We start from the raw sequence: 16,051 nt of genomic DNA on the forward strand, positions 1-16,051 counted from the left end.
CGATCATCGCAAAGGAACCAAATGTTGATGACTTCGTCCGGATGGATTAGGACGGGTCGTTTCAGTTGGTATCAGAGCGGTGGTCTTAGTGAACCAGGTCTTGCATTAGTGTGTCTAACTAGTAGCTGTTAGGATACATTAATGAGTCTGGACTTCGACCGTGCCTGCATGTCAAAAGTTTTGCTTATCATTTCTAGTCGTAAATTATTTGCTTATTATCCTTAGGGAATTGCCTGCTTATCATTCATAAGTCTAGACACGTCTTACTGCATTTAGTGCATCGATAGTGTATAGACAAAATTCATATATTAGCATATCTGTTACTTTGGACTTTAGTTGACATCTTTTCAAAGATTCTCCGTAATTTACGGGATTTTGGTATTATATATACATATGTAAACTATGTATTGAAGAGTACCAAATCTAACTTCTATAATCTATTTCATACCAAAAATTCATTTTTCCGATTATACAAGATGGATTCCGCATCTAGTTCGAATTCCTCAGATTATGACAGCTATGCCGATATGGATTTTCATTCAAGCTCCGAAGGCAGCGTCACCGGAATGGATCAACCAATCTCCCATCATCTATTCTGGATGAATTGGGGGTGGGTTCGTAATATACTAAGTCACTGGAGACATGAAGAGGGTGATCCCTTCCATCCACCAAATTGCCCTCTTGGCGATGAACCTGAAGCACTTACCGGCGAACCTGTTCGAGAAACCATTTTCACTCTCATTTCTAGAGTATCTCGTCACGATTATATACTATCCCATATTTCAGATCTTGTTCATTCGCTCACTCCAACCACCAATCATCCCGGTGTACTAGCAGAAGTTAACGAACTTCGCGCTCGCGTGACGGCTTTGGAGAATATGGTGCGAAGGTTACAAACACCAGCAGCAGCACCAGCAGCATAATCCGTACCACCATCATCAACACCGACAGTACCCATATCACCCTCAACCACAACCGCGTCGTAAACCTCAACATCACAATTTGTACCTCGGATATCAACATCACACACCTCAATATCACTATCTGTACTTCGAGTATGATCTTCGTTTTACATATCATTCTATATCGATTATCTTCGCTTTACTTATCATTCTATCTCATTTATCTTCGTTCAACATGGTAATTATGTAATCTTTAATGTTTTAGAGATCATGTAATCAAGTATTAACGATAAATCAAAAAAATAATAATATCTTATTGACTCATTAGATCCATGATTACATCTGAAGAAAATATATATACAAGTATATTTTCATAAAGATTGTAATTAAAAATTCTTTCGTACAAACTGTTAATGATGAAAATATTTTAACGGGTAGGTAGTACCCGAGGAATATTTAGATCTCACATTAATAAGTTACAGTGTATATTCTTCGAATCTGATTCAACGGTCATTTGCTATTCTACTTACAACCACTGATATTCGTATCTGTTCACCACCGAATAACCATTTTTATTCAAATTTCATATTTGGATTTTTATCTATCAGAATCCAACAAGTGGCATAATGAAGAAAACATTGGACAAAATAAAAAGTGTTAGAAACAAACAAATTAATTATGAGAAATTCTGTTAGGAATCCACGCTAACTGTTCCTAGTTAACTGTTCCCAGCTAACTGTTAATTTCGTATTACATTTTATCGCAATTTAATTTATTGTCATTTAAGTTCTGTTATTTATTTTACGCACTTTAAATAACGGGACACGTATACAAGGTTTCGACCTATCATATCGACCCATATATATATATATATATTTCGGAACAATCATAGACACTCTATATGTGAATGTTGGAGTTGGCTATACAGGGTTGAGGTTGATTTCAAAATATATATATGGTTTGAGTTGTGATCAATACTGAGACCGGTACACGGGTCACGATACGTATTAAATAATTCGAATATTATATATTAAATTATATATGAATATATTGGACTAGTGGACAACTGGACTATTGGACTGCTAACTTTGGACAATTAAAATGAATTAAAATATTGATTATAACATATGAAACTAAACAATTCTTCAAGTATGCCACTTGATTTCATCCTAAACCTCATTTGTATCTCGACGTTTACAATCCGCGTACAAACCTATCAGGATTCTTGAAAATACCTCAATCGAGAAGTTGAACCGACCGCACTTTATCTACAGAAGAAAAGATCTATACACATGAAAAACTCTTGAACCCAAAGTCATAGTTTAACACGTACCGCGACGAATTCTTTAGCATTTATTAGCAAAAACAACCTTACGATTCCTTTTCAAAGTAGCCAATTTTGTCACAACTTCAGCAGAACAACTTCGACCTTTCATTCGAATAAGTCTTATTATAACTTTGATATATACGATTAGTTTTCCTCATCGTTACCGGGGAACCTTTCATACTCCACCATGTTATCATCAGCATTTAATCATCTAAAAACACAATTCGCCCAAAAACACCTCGGATTGATAATCGACGATTCAGATATGACTGCATTAAATGCAGAGGAAATAGTAAAATTTTATATGGCCTAAATGGCCAAAAGTTTGATGATAAAGAAGGGAATGTTAGGAACGCTCGATAGAAAATTTAGTGCTGAAAAATGGATTGAGCTAACCGTGAAGGAAACAAAGAACAAATACAAGGAATGAACCTGCCTTCAAATAATGCAAATGATTCAGTGTCTGTTGAAACCATCAGTATGAACCCTACTCCTTATTCTAAACTTTTTTCAAATAATATTATTCATCATCATCTTATCTTAGATATTATAAGATATCTACATATTTTCCGCTATACATATTCTCCATATTTCTAAAGATATTTTCACAACTATTCCTATCTGCAATCATCTATCTCCCAGTAATATCTGCGTTACAACATAAAAGAAACTGTGTTAGTTTCTAAATTCTGAAATCTTCAAGTTTAAAATATGAATGTTTTGAAGCAGTGTTGGGAACTGATGCGTGAATTAGTATAATATAATGAAACTTGATCAACTTCATTATATTACAGTAAGTCATGTTGCGTTTCTAATGGAATGTGATGATTCACAGTACCATCATCATGTGCCATGTTACACGGCTCTTACAATCTATCCAATCTCTAAACATATCAAGAAAATATTCTCTTGATGATTCGGTCTTTTCCAGGATATTCTGGTAATTTGACAAATCAAAAATCGTGCCATTACCAATTCTCTCTTAGGACATTAACTATATTCATTTCGAATTTCATACCTACGAATTCCGGACTATTACAAAAGATGCTTAGTTGAAAAGGAGGAAAAGAAAAAGAATGAAGCTCCGAAATAGAAATTGGAGTATATATCGCAGTAAATGGAAGAGAGTATTAACTGTGGATGATAATGATTATAGAAAACAAAAGCAAGGACATCGAAGTATAAGGGAAGATATAAAACCCAATAATCACCCAGAAACTACAAACCGTGTATATCAATACGTATTACGACGTAAAGACACGGGAGAATGAGAAACATTATAATTCCAAGAAAATCATAAAAGTGAATAGATTCTTCTGGCGGCAAATGAAAAAGAAGAATGAAAGATATGAAGGTTAAAAGTATAATAAGAATCAGGATTGGATGGAACATATTAAGAATGAGTAGAGGAAGAAAGAATAAAAGGTGTGGAGAATAAGGAAAACGAAGGGGGTGGATTTATAGCAATATATCCGACAGAGAAATCAGGAACAGATTATTGCATTAATTAAAGAAGATTTTGATTTTCTAAATCGCCAAAGAATCAAATCTTATTACGTAAGATTTTCTTTAAATCCCTAAATTCCGGAAAATTCACTGTGACTACGTCAAAAGTTAAATCTCTATTTTAATCTCTTGTGACAGCTTCACTCATGCGCTTCACATAATCGAATTGTTTTACCACTATTACTAAATGGTGATAAAACTCTAGCTATCAATTCATATTCGTCAGTCATGACGATCTCGATCAAATTTCGGGGACGAAATTTCTTTAACGGGTGGGTACTGTAACGACCCGAATATTTCCGACCAAATTTAAACCCTAATCTTTATATGTTTCCGACACGATAAGCAAAATCTGTAATGTTGAGTCTCGAAAATTTTGAAACTATGTTCATATATTCAATTACCATTTGACCTCGACCATTTCCGACGACACATGATACGATTTTAAAATAATGGGTGATCCGAAACTGAAAGGCCGCTAATTTCATATATGTTAATTGTATGATTAATTTGATTTTTTTTTATATATTCCATATAATTGATTACAATGACACCCATTTTCATATATATACAAATCATCCTCACATGCTTCCTTTTACTATTTTTGATTGTTTCAATCTGTCTACTACTTTTCGTTGATTCAATCTTATTTGAATTATAAGAATAATATTATATTATTAATTATTACTATCTATATGCATATATGACCTATGTTAAAGAGATATATATTCACCCTCACCCGGTTTACATTTTCAACCATCACTCTAGTTATTTCTGATATTTTTTTGCTAACCATTAAACCACCCATCACAATTCATATCACATCCAAACATCGTTCACTACTACTACTATGCTTATGTTCTTTGTTGATTATGTACAAAGACCAAACCCAAAGGAATGAGTCGACTCCTCGCTAACCAACTACTACCATGTTTATGTTTCATCTTAAAGCCGTTAACCCACCATCACCTACGGTTTACTATACAACCACAACCACCTTTATAAACACATCTTCAACCTTTGAAACCGCCATCTTCTACCTCTGGATCCACCACCATCAACCACTTCAACCACCACGGATCATCACCCTACAATCTTTTCTTTTTCCCTCTCTTATTAATATCCAAGAACACCGCCACTTTCATGTCACTTACCGTCGCCACCATTTTCAAACCAAGAGTCACCACTATCGCCGGTCACCGTAGCAATCACCATTTATAATCACCTTAAACCACCCACCATCTCCCCATCTCGCTCTACCTCTTTTACTCTCTATATATATTTATCTACAATTCGCGAGGTTTTCATAAACAGTTAACAAACCATCATAAACTGCATACGACTTCCCTCGAACCCCAACACCACCACGAACCCTAATCACCACCTTTTTATTTGTTTAATTTTTTTTTTTTTTCTCTTCTGTTAATGAAACCATAAACAATTATCACCCATTTAAAACACCAACCATCACATACTCGAACTGCTGCAAGTATTCGCATGATTTGGATTACATGTTCGATGTTATGTCTTCTGTTCCATGGTTCCAATAAAAAAAAATATATATATATATATATATATATATAATAATAATAATAATAAAGTTAAGAAGTGGAGAACGATTTGTTGTATATGTTGTCCGAATCCTATGGAACGAATTTTTTTTTTGTGATAGTGGGCCGACTACACAGTTTAGATAATAATTGATTTTGGTGATTGGGTCCTGGGTCGACCGAAGTTTAAAGGAGGAGAAACAGAAATCACACGATATATACATATATAAATTGCGTCATAAAACAGAAAATAACGGATGGAGGAGTGGCTAGAAGGAGTGTCTGAGTAACGAGGGGTCTGCGGTTCGAATCTAAGCTGGGACGTTTTTTTTATAAAAACAATAAAATCTTACTAGACCTTATCAATTGGGCTGTCATTATAATGTAAGCCGAGATCCACTCTACTATTGGGCCAAGATGCTTATGTTATCCTTGTTGGGCCGTAAATCTAGTGGTCTGTTTCGGATGGACTGAAATAAAGGATAAAACAAATTAAACCCACAATACATCAGAAAAGTAGAGGACAGTTCAGTGGTTTAGGGTGTTTGGGTTATCCGGGAGGTCTTGGGTTCGAGACCCTGTTAAGACAGATTTTCCCAAATTTTGAGGTAGTTTTCATGTTTTTATTAAATTGATTATTATTATTATTATTATTACCCTTGTTGCTAAAAAAAATAAAAGTAAAATAATAGTAATAGTAATAAATAAATAATAATAATAACATTTTTAAAATTATCATGTTATTATTATTTGTATTATTATCATAAGTATTAGTATTATTATTAATAATATTATTATTTGTAGTATTATTATCATTATAGTTATAAATATAAATATTAGTATTATCAGTATCAGTAAAATCATTATTTTTATAATGATTATCATTAGAGTTCATTATTATTAAATTTATCAATTTTATTAAAATTATTATCATTATTAAAAGTATTATTATTATCAATACAAATTATTTTGGTATTAGTATAATTATTATTTTTACAAACAACAGATATTTATATAGAGACATACTTATTACATAAAGTATACTAGTATTGCATAAAACTACGTTTTAACTAATATTATTGATATAACCTTAACCCAGTACCTAATAAGTATCCTAATGTACTATCAGTATAAATAAAACTATATATAGGTATATAAATCCTAATACATAACAAAATATATAAACTTAATTGATTTATATTATAAGGTGTTAATATGTATACTTGTTATAGGTTCGTGAATCCGAGGCCAACCTTATACTCATTAAATGGTGTTATATGTATTTTTACTACAAAATACATTAGGTGAGTATATAGTCCCACTTTTAAACTCTAAATATTTCGGGATGAGAATACATGTATTTTATGTTTTACAATATGGACACAAGTAACTGAAAAATATATTCTACGTTGAGTTGTACCACTGGCATACTTCCCTGTAGCTTGGTAACTAATAATTACAGCGGTATTGTAAACGCGAATCCTGTTGATAGATCTATCGGGCCTGACAACCCCAACCGGACTGGACGACCAGTATTCAACGGTTGCACAGTACTTCGTTTCGTGACTACACTTGGTACAGTGTAGTAAGATTTCATATTAAAGGGAATATGCGACGTGATTAATTGTTAAGTATGGTTACCAAGTGCTCAACCACTTAGAATATTTTTATTAAACTGTTTATATACGAAATCTTGTGGTCTATATATATTGCTGCCGGCACTAAACCTATATCTCACCAACTTTATGTTGACGTTTTAAAGCATGTTATTCTCAGGTACGAATTAAGTCTTCCGCTGTGCATTTGCTCATGTTAAGGACAATACTTGGAGTCGATCATCGCAAAGGAACCAAATGTTGATGACTTCGTCCGGATGGATTAGGACGGGTCGTTTCAGTTGGTATCAGAGCGGTGGTCTTAGTGAACCAGGTCTTGCATTAGTGTGTCTAACTAGTAGCTGTTAGGATACATTAATGAGTCTGGACTTCGACCGTGCCTGCATGTCAAAAGTTTTGCTTATCATTTCTAGTCGTAAATTATTTGCTTATTATCCTTAGGGAATTGCCTGCTTATCATTCATAAGTCTAGACACGTCTTACTGCATTTAGTGCATCGATAGTGTATAGACAAAATTCATATCTTAGCATATCTGTTACTTTGGACTTTAGTTGACATCTTTTCAAAGATTCTCCGTAATTTACGGGATTTTGGTATTATATATACATATGTAAAGTATGTATTGAAGAGTACCAAATCTAACTTCTATAATCTATTTCATACCAAAAATTCATTTTTCCGATTATACAAGATGGATTCCGCATCTAGTTCAAATTCCTCAGATTATGACAGCTATGCCGATATGGATTTTCATTCAAGCTCCGAAGGCAGCGTCACCAGAATGGATCAACCAATCTCCCATCATCTATTCTGGATGAATTGGGGGTGGGTTCGTAATATACTAAGTCACTGGAGACATGAAGAGGGTGATCCCTTCCATCCACCAAATTGCCCTCTTGGCGATGAACCTGAAGCACTTACCGGCGAACCTGTTCGAGAAACCATTTTCACTCTCATTTCTAGAGTATCTCGTCACGATTATATACTATCCCATATTTCAGATCTTGTTCATTCGCTCACTCCAACCACCAATCATCCCGGTGTACTAGCAGAAGTTAACGAACTTTGCGCTCGCGTGACGGCTTTGGAGAATATGGTGCGAAGGTTACAAACACCAACAGCAGCACCAGCAGCATAATCCGTACCACCATCATCAACACCGACAGTACCCATATCACCCTCAACCACAACCGCGTCGTAAACCTCAACATCACAATTTGTACCTCGGATATCAACATCACACACCTCAATATCACTATCTGTACTTCGAGTATGATCTTCGTTTTACATATCATTCTATATCGATTATCTTCGCTTTACTTATCATTCTATCTCATTTATCTTCGTTCAACATGGTAATTATGTAATCTTTAATGTTTTAGAGATCATGTAATCAAGTATTAACGATAAATCAAAAAAAAATTAATATCTTATTGACTCATTAGATCCATGATTACATCTGAAGAAAATATATATACAAGTATATTTTCATAAAGATTGTAATTAAAAATTCTTTCGTACAAACTGTTAATGATGAAAATATTTTAACGGGTAGGTAGTACCCGAGGAATATTTAGATCTCACATTAATAAGTTACAGTGTATATTCTTCGAATCTGATTCAACGGTCATTTGCTATTCTACTTACAACCACTGATATTCGTATCTGTTCACCACCGAATAACCATTTTTATTCAAATTTCATATTTGGATTTTTATCTATCAGAATCCAACAAGTGGCATAATGAAGAAAACATTGGACAAAATAAAAAGTGTTAGAAACAAACAAATTAATTATGAGAAATTCTGTTAGGAATCCACGCTAACTGTTCCTAGTTAACTGTTCCCAGCTAACTGTTAATTCCGTATTACATTTTATCGCAATTTAATTTATTGTCATTTAAGTTCTGTTATTTATTTTACGCACTTTAAATAACGGGACACGTATACAAGGTTTCGACCTATCATATCGACCCATCTATATATATATTTCGGAACAACCATAGACACTCTATATGTGAATGTTGGAGTTGGCTATACAGGGTTGAGGTTGATTTCAAAATATATATATGGTTTGAGTTGTGATCAATACTGAGACCGGTACACGGGTCACGATACGTATTAAATAATTCGAATATTATATATTAAATTATATATGAATATATTGGACTAGTGGACAACTGGACTATTGGACTGCTAACTTTGGACAATTAAAATGAATTAAAATATTGATTATAACATATGAAACTAAACAATTCTTCAAGTATGCCACTTGATTTCATCCTAAACCTCATTTGTATCTCGACGTTTACAATCCGCGTACAAACCTATCAGGATTCTTGAAAATACCTCAATCGAGAAGTTGAACCGACCGCACTTTATCTACAGAAGAAAAGATCTATACACGTGAAAAACTCTTGAACCCAAAGTCATAGTTTAACACGTACCGCGACGAATTCTTTAGCATTTATTAGCAAAAACAACCTTACGATTCCTTTTCAAAGTAGCCAATTTTGTCACAACTTCAGCAGAACAACTTCGACCTTTCATTCGAATAAGTCTTATTATAACTTTGATATATACGATTGGTTTTCCTCATCGTTACCGGGGAACCTTTCATACTCCACCATGTTATCATCAGCATTTAATCATCTAAAAACACAATTCGCCCAAAAACACCTCGGATTGATAATCGACGATTCAGATATGACTGCATTAAATGCAGAGGAAATAGTAAAATTTTATATGGCCTAAATGGCCAAAAGTTTGATGATAAAGAAGGGAATGTTAGGAACGCTCAATAGAAAATTTAGTGCTGAAAAATGGATTGAGCTAACCGTGAAGGAAACAAAGAACAAATACAAGGAATGAACCTGCCTTCAAATAATGCAAATGATTCAGTGTCTGTTGAAACCGTCAGTATGAACCCTACTCCTTATTCTAAACTTTTTTCAAATAATATTATTCATCATCATCTTATCTTAGATATTATAAGATATCTTCATATTTTCCGCTATACATATTCTCCATATTTCTAAAGATATTTTCACAACTATTCCTATCTGCAATCATCTATCTCCCAGTAATATCTGCGTTACAACATAAAAGAAACTGTGTTAGTTTCTAAATTCTGAAATCTTCAAGTTTAAAATATGAATGTTTTGAAGCAGTGTTGGGAACTGATGCGTGAATTAGTATAATATAATGAAACTTGATCAACTTCATTATATTACAGTAAGTCATGTTGCGTTTCTAATGGAATGTGATGATTCACAGTACCATCATCATGTGCCATGTTACACGGCTCTTACAATCTATCCAATCTCTAAACATATCAAGAAAATATTCTCTTGATGATTCGGTCTTTTCCAGGATATTCTGGTAATTTGACAAATCAAAAATCGTGCCATTACCAATTCTCTCTTAGGACATTAACTATATTCATTTCGAATTTCATACCTACGAATTCCGGACTATTACAAAAGATGCTTAGTTGAAAAGGAGGAAAATAAAAAGAATGAAGCTCCGAAATAGAAATTGGAGTATATATCGCAGTAAATGGAAGAGAGTATTAACTGTGGATGATAATGATTATAGAAAACAAAAGCAAGGACATCGAAGTATAAGGGAAGATATAAAACCCAATAATCACCCAGAAACTACAAACCGTGTATATCAATACGTATTACGACGTAAAGACACGGGAGAATGAGAAACATTATAATTCCAAGAAAATCATAAAAGTGAATAGATTCTTCTGGCGGCAAATGAAAAAGAAGAATGAAAGATATGAAGGTTAAAAGTATAATAAGAATCAGGATTGAATGGAACATATTAAGAATGAGTAGAGGAAGAAAGAATAAAAGGTGTGGAGAATAAGGAAAACGAAGGGGGTGGATTTATAGCAATATATCCGACAGAGAAATCAGGAACAGATTATTGCATTAATTAAAGAAGATTTTGATTTTCTAAATCGCCAAAGAATCAAATCTTATTACGTAAGATTTTCTTTAAATCCCTAAATTCCGGAAAATTCACTGTGACTACGTCAAAAGTTAAATCTCTATTTTAATCTCTTGTGACAGCTTCACTCATGCGCTTCACATAATTGAATTGTTTTACCACTATTACTAAATGGTGATAAAACTCTAGCTATCAATTCATATTCGTCAGTCATGACGATCTCGATCAAATTTCGGGGACGAAATTTCTTTAACGGGTGGGTACTGTAACGACCCGAATATTTCCGACCAAATTTAAACCCTAATCTTTATATGTTTCCGACACGATAAGCAAAATCTGTAATGTTGAGTCTCGAAAATTTTGAAACTATGTTCATATATTCAATTACCATTTGACCTCGACCATTTCCGACGACACATGATACGATTTTAAAATAATGGGTGATCCGAAACTGAAAGGCCGCTAATTTCATATATGTTAATTGTATGATTAATTTGATTTTTTTTTATATATTCCATATAATTGATTACAATGACACCCATTTTCATATATATACAAATCATCCTCACATGCTTCCTTTTACTATTTTTGATTGTTTCAATCTGTCTACTACTTTTCGTTGATTCAATCTTATTTGAATTATAAGAATAATATTATATTATTAATTATTACTATCTATATGCATATATGACCTATGTTAAAGAGATATATATTCACCCTCACCTGGTTTACATTTTCAACCATCACTCTAGTTATTTCTGATATTTTTTTGCTAACCATTAAACCACCCATCACAATTCATATCACATCCAAACATCGTTCACTACTACTACTATGCTTATGTTCTTTGTTGATTATGTACAAAGACCAAACCCAAAGGAATGAGTCGACTCCTCGCTAACCAACTACTACCATGTTTATGTTTCATCTTAAAGCCGTTAACCCACCATCACCTACGGTTTACTATACAACCACAACCACCTTTATAAACACATCTTCAACCTTTGAAACCGCCATCTTCTACCTCTGGATCCACCACCATCAACCACTTCAACCACCACGGATCATCACCCTACAATCTTCTCTTTTTCCCTCTCTTATTAATATCCAAGAACACCGCCACTTTCATGTCACTTACCGTCGCCACCATTTTCAAACCAAGAGTCACCACTATCGCCGGTCACTGTAGCAATCACCATTTATAATCACCTTAAACCACCCACCATCTCCCCATCTCGCTCTACCTCTTTTACTCTCTATATATATTTATCTACAATTCGCGAGGTTTTCATAAACAGTTAACAAACCATCATAAACTGCATACGACTTCCCTCGAACCCCAACACCACCACGAACCCTAATCACCACCTTTTTATTTGTTTAATTTTTTTTTTTTCTTCTGTTAATGAAACCATAAACAATTATCACCCATTTAAAACACCAACCATCACATACTCGAACTGCTGCAAGTATTCGCATGATTTGGATTACATGTTCGATGTTATGTCTTCTGTTCCATGGTTCCAATAAAATATATATATATATATATATATATATATATATATATATATATATATATATATATATATATATATATATATATAATAATAAAGTTAAGAAGTGGAGAACGATTTGTTGTATATGTTGTCCGAATCCTATGGAACGAATTTTTTTTTTGTGATAGTGGGCCGACTACACAGTTTAGATAATAATTGATTTTGGTGATTGGGTCCTGGGTCGACCGAAGTTTAAAGGAGGAGAAACAGAAATCACACGATATATACATATATAAATTGCGTCATAAAACAGAAAATAACGGATGGAGGAGTGGCTAGAAGGAGTGTCTGAGTAACGAGGGGTCTGCGGTTCGAATCTAAGCTGGGACGTTTTTTTTTATAAAAACAATAAAATCTTACTAGACCTTATCAATTGGGCTGTCATTATAATGTAAGCCGAGATCCACTCTACTATTGGGCCAAGATGCTTATGTTATCCTTGTTGGGCCGTAAATCTAGTGGTCTGTTTCGGATGGACTGAAATAAAGGATAAAACAAATTAAACCCACAATACATCAGAAAAGTAGAGGACAGTTCAGTGGGTTAGGGTGTTTGGGTTATCCGGGAGGTCTTGGGTTCGAGACCCTGTTAAGACAGATTTTCCCAAATTTTGAGGTAGTTTTCATGTTTTTATTAAATTGATTATTATTATTATTATTATTATTATTATTATTATTATTATTATTATTATTATTATTATTATTATTATTACCCTTGTTGCTAAAAAAAATAAAAGTAAAATAATAGTAATAGTAATAAATAAATAATAATAATAACATTTTTAAAATTATCATGTTATTATTATTTGTATTATTATCATAAGTATTAGTATTATTATTAATAATATTATTATTTGTAGTATTATTATCATTATAGTTATAAATATAAATATTAGTATTATCAGTATCAGTAAAATCATTATTTTTATAATGATTATCATTAGAGTTCATTATTATTAAATTTATCAATTTTATTAAAATTATTATCATTATTAAAAGTATTATTATTATCAATACAAATTATTTTGGTATTAGTATAATTATTATTTTTACAAACAACAGATATTTATATAGAGACATACTTATTACATAAAGTATACTAGTATTGCATAAAACTACGTTTTAACTAATATTATTGATATAACCTTAACCCAGTACCTAATAAGTATCCTAATGTACTATCAGTATAAATAAAACTATATATAGGTATATAAATCCTAATACATAACAAAATATATAAACTTAATTGATTTATATTATAAGGTGTTAATATGTATACTTGTTATAGGTTCGTGAATCCGAGGCCAACCTTATACTCATTAAATGGTGTTATATGTATTTTTACTACAAAATACATTAGGTGAGTATATAGTCCCACTTTTAAACTCTAAATATTTCGGGATGAGAATACATGTATTTTATGTTTTACAATATGGACACAAGTAACTGAAAAATATATTCTACGTTGAGTTGTACCACTGGCATACTTCCCTGTAGCTTGGTAACTAATAATTACAGCGGTATTGTAAACGCGAATCCTGTTGATAGATCTATCGGTCCTGACAACCTCAACCGGACTGGACGACCAGTATTCAACGGTTGCACAGTACTTCGTTTCGTGACTACACTTGGTACAGTGTAGTAAGATTTCATATTAAAGGGAATATGCGACGTGATTAATTGTTAAGTATGGTTACCAAGTGCTCAACCACTTAGAATATTTTTATTAAACTGTTTATATACGAAATCTTGTGGTCTATATATATTGCTGCCGGCACTAAACCTATATCTCACCAACTTTATGTTGACGTTTTAAAGCATGTTATTCTCAGGTACGAATTAAGTCTTCCACTGTGCATTTGCTCATGTTAAGGACAATACTTGGAGTCGATCATCGCAAAGGAACCAAATGTTGATGACTTCGTCCGGATGGATTAGGACGGGTCGTTTCAGTTGGTATCAGAGCGGTGGTCTTAGTGAACCAGGTCTTGCATTAGTGTGTCTAACTAGTAGCTGTTAGGATACATTAATGAGTCTGGACTTCGACCGTGCCTGCATGTCAAAAGTTTTGCTTATCATTTCTAGTCGTAAATTATTTGCTTATTATCCTTAGGGAATTGCCTGCTTATCATTCATAACTCTAGACACGTCTTACTGCATTTAGTGCATCGATAGTGTATAGACAAAATTCATATCTTAGCATATCTGTTACTTTGGACTTTAGTTGACATCTTTTCAAAGATTCTCCGTAATTTACGGGATTTTGGTATTATATATACATATGTAAAGTATGTATTGAAGAGTACCAAATCTAACTTCTATAATCTATTTCATACCAAAAATTCATTTTTCCGATTATACAAGATGGATTCCGCATCTAGTTCGAATTCCTCAGATTATGACAGCTATGTCGATATGGATTTTCATTCAAGCTCCGAAGGCAGCGTCACCGGAATGGATCAACCAATCTCCCATCATCTATTCTGGATGAATTGGGGGTGGGTTCGTAATATACTAAGTCACTGGAGACATGAAGAGGGTGATCCCTTCCATCCACCAAATTGCCCTCTTGGCGATGAACCTGAAGCACTTACTGGCGAACCTGTTCGAGAAACCATTTTCACTCTCATTTCTAGAGTATCTCGTCACGATTATATACTATCCCATATTTCAGATCTTGTTCATTCGCTCACTCCAACCACCAATCATCCCGGTGTACTAGCAGAAGTTAACGAACTTCGCGCTCGCGTGACGGCTTTGGAGAATATGGTGCGAAGGTTACAAACACCAGCAGCAGCACCAGCAGCATAATCCGTACCACCATCATCAACACCGACAGTACCCATATCACCCTCAACCACAACCGCGTCGTAAACCTCAACATCACAATTTGTACCTCGGATATCAACATCACACACCTCAATATCACTATCTGTACTTCGAGTATGATCTTCGTTTTACATATCATTCTATATCGATTATCTTCGCTTTACTTATCATTCTATCTCATTTATCTTCGTTCAACATGGTAATTATGTAATCTTTAATGTTTTAGAGATCATGTAATCAAGTATTAACGATAAATCAAAAAAAAATTAATATCTTATTGACTCATTAGATCCATGATTACATCTGAAGAAAATATATATACAAGTATATTTTCATAAAGATTGTAATTAAAAATTCTTTCGTACAAACTGTTAATGATGAAAATATTTTAACGGGTAGGTAGTACCCGAGGAATATTTAGATCTCACATTAATAAGTTACAGTGTATATTCTTCGAATCTGATTCAACGGTCATTTGCTATTCTACTTACAACCACTGATATTCGTATCTGTTCACCACCGAATAACCATTTTTATTCAAATTTCATATTTGGATTTTTATCTATCAGAATCCAACAAGTGGCATAATGAAGAAAACATTGGACAAAATAAAAAGTGTTAGAAACAAACAAATTAATTATGAGAAATTCTGTTAGGAATCCACGCTAACTGTTCCTAGTTAACTGTTCCCAGCTAACTGTTTCCGTATTACATTTTATCGCAATTTAATTTATTGTCATTTAAGTTCTGTTATTTATTTTACGCACTTTAAATAACGGGACACGTATACAAGGTTTCGACCT

The sequence above is a fragment of the Rutidosis leptorrhynchoides genome, chromosome 3, assembly GCF_046630445.1.
Source record: "Rutidosis leptorrhynchoides isolate AG116_Rl617_1_P2 chromosome 3, CSIRO_AGI_Rlap_v1, whole genome shotgun sequence".
Classification (NCBI taxonomy): Eukaryota; Viridiplantae; Streptophyta; class Magnoliopsida; order Asterales; family Asteraceae; genus Rutidosis; species Rutidosis leptorrhynchoides.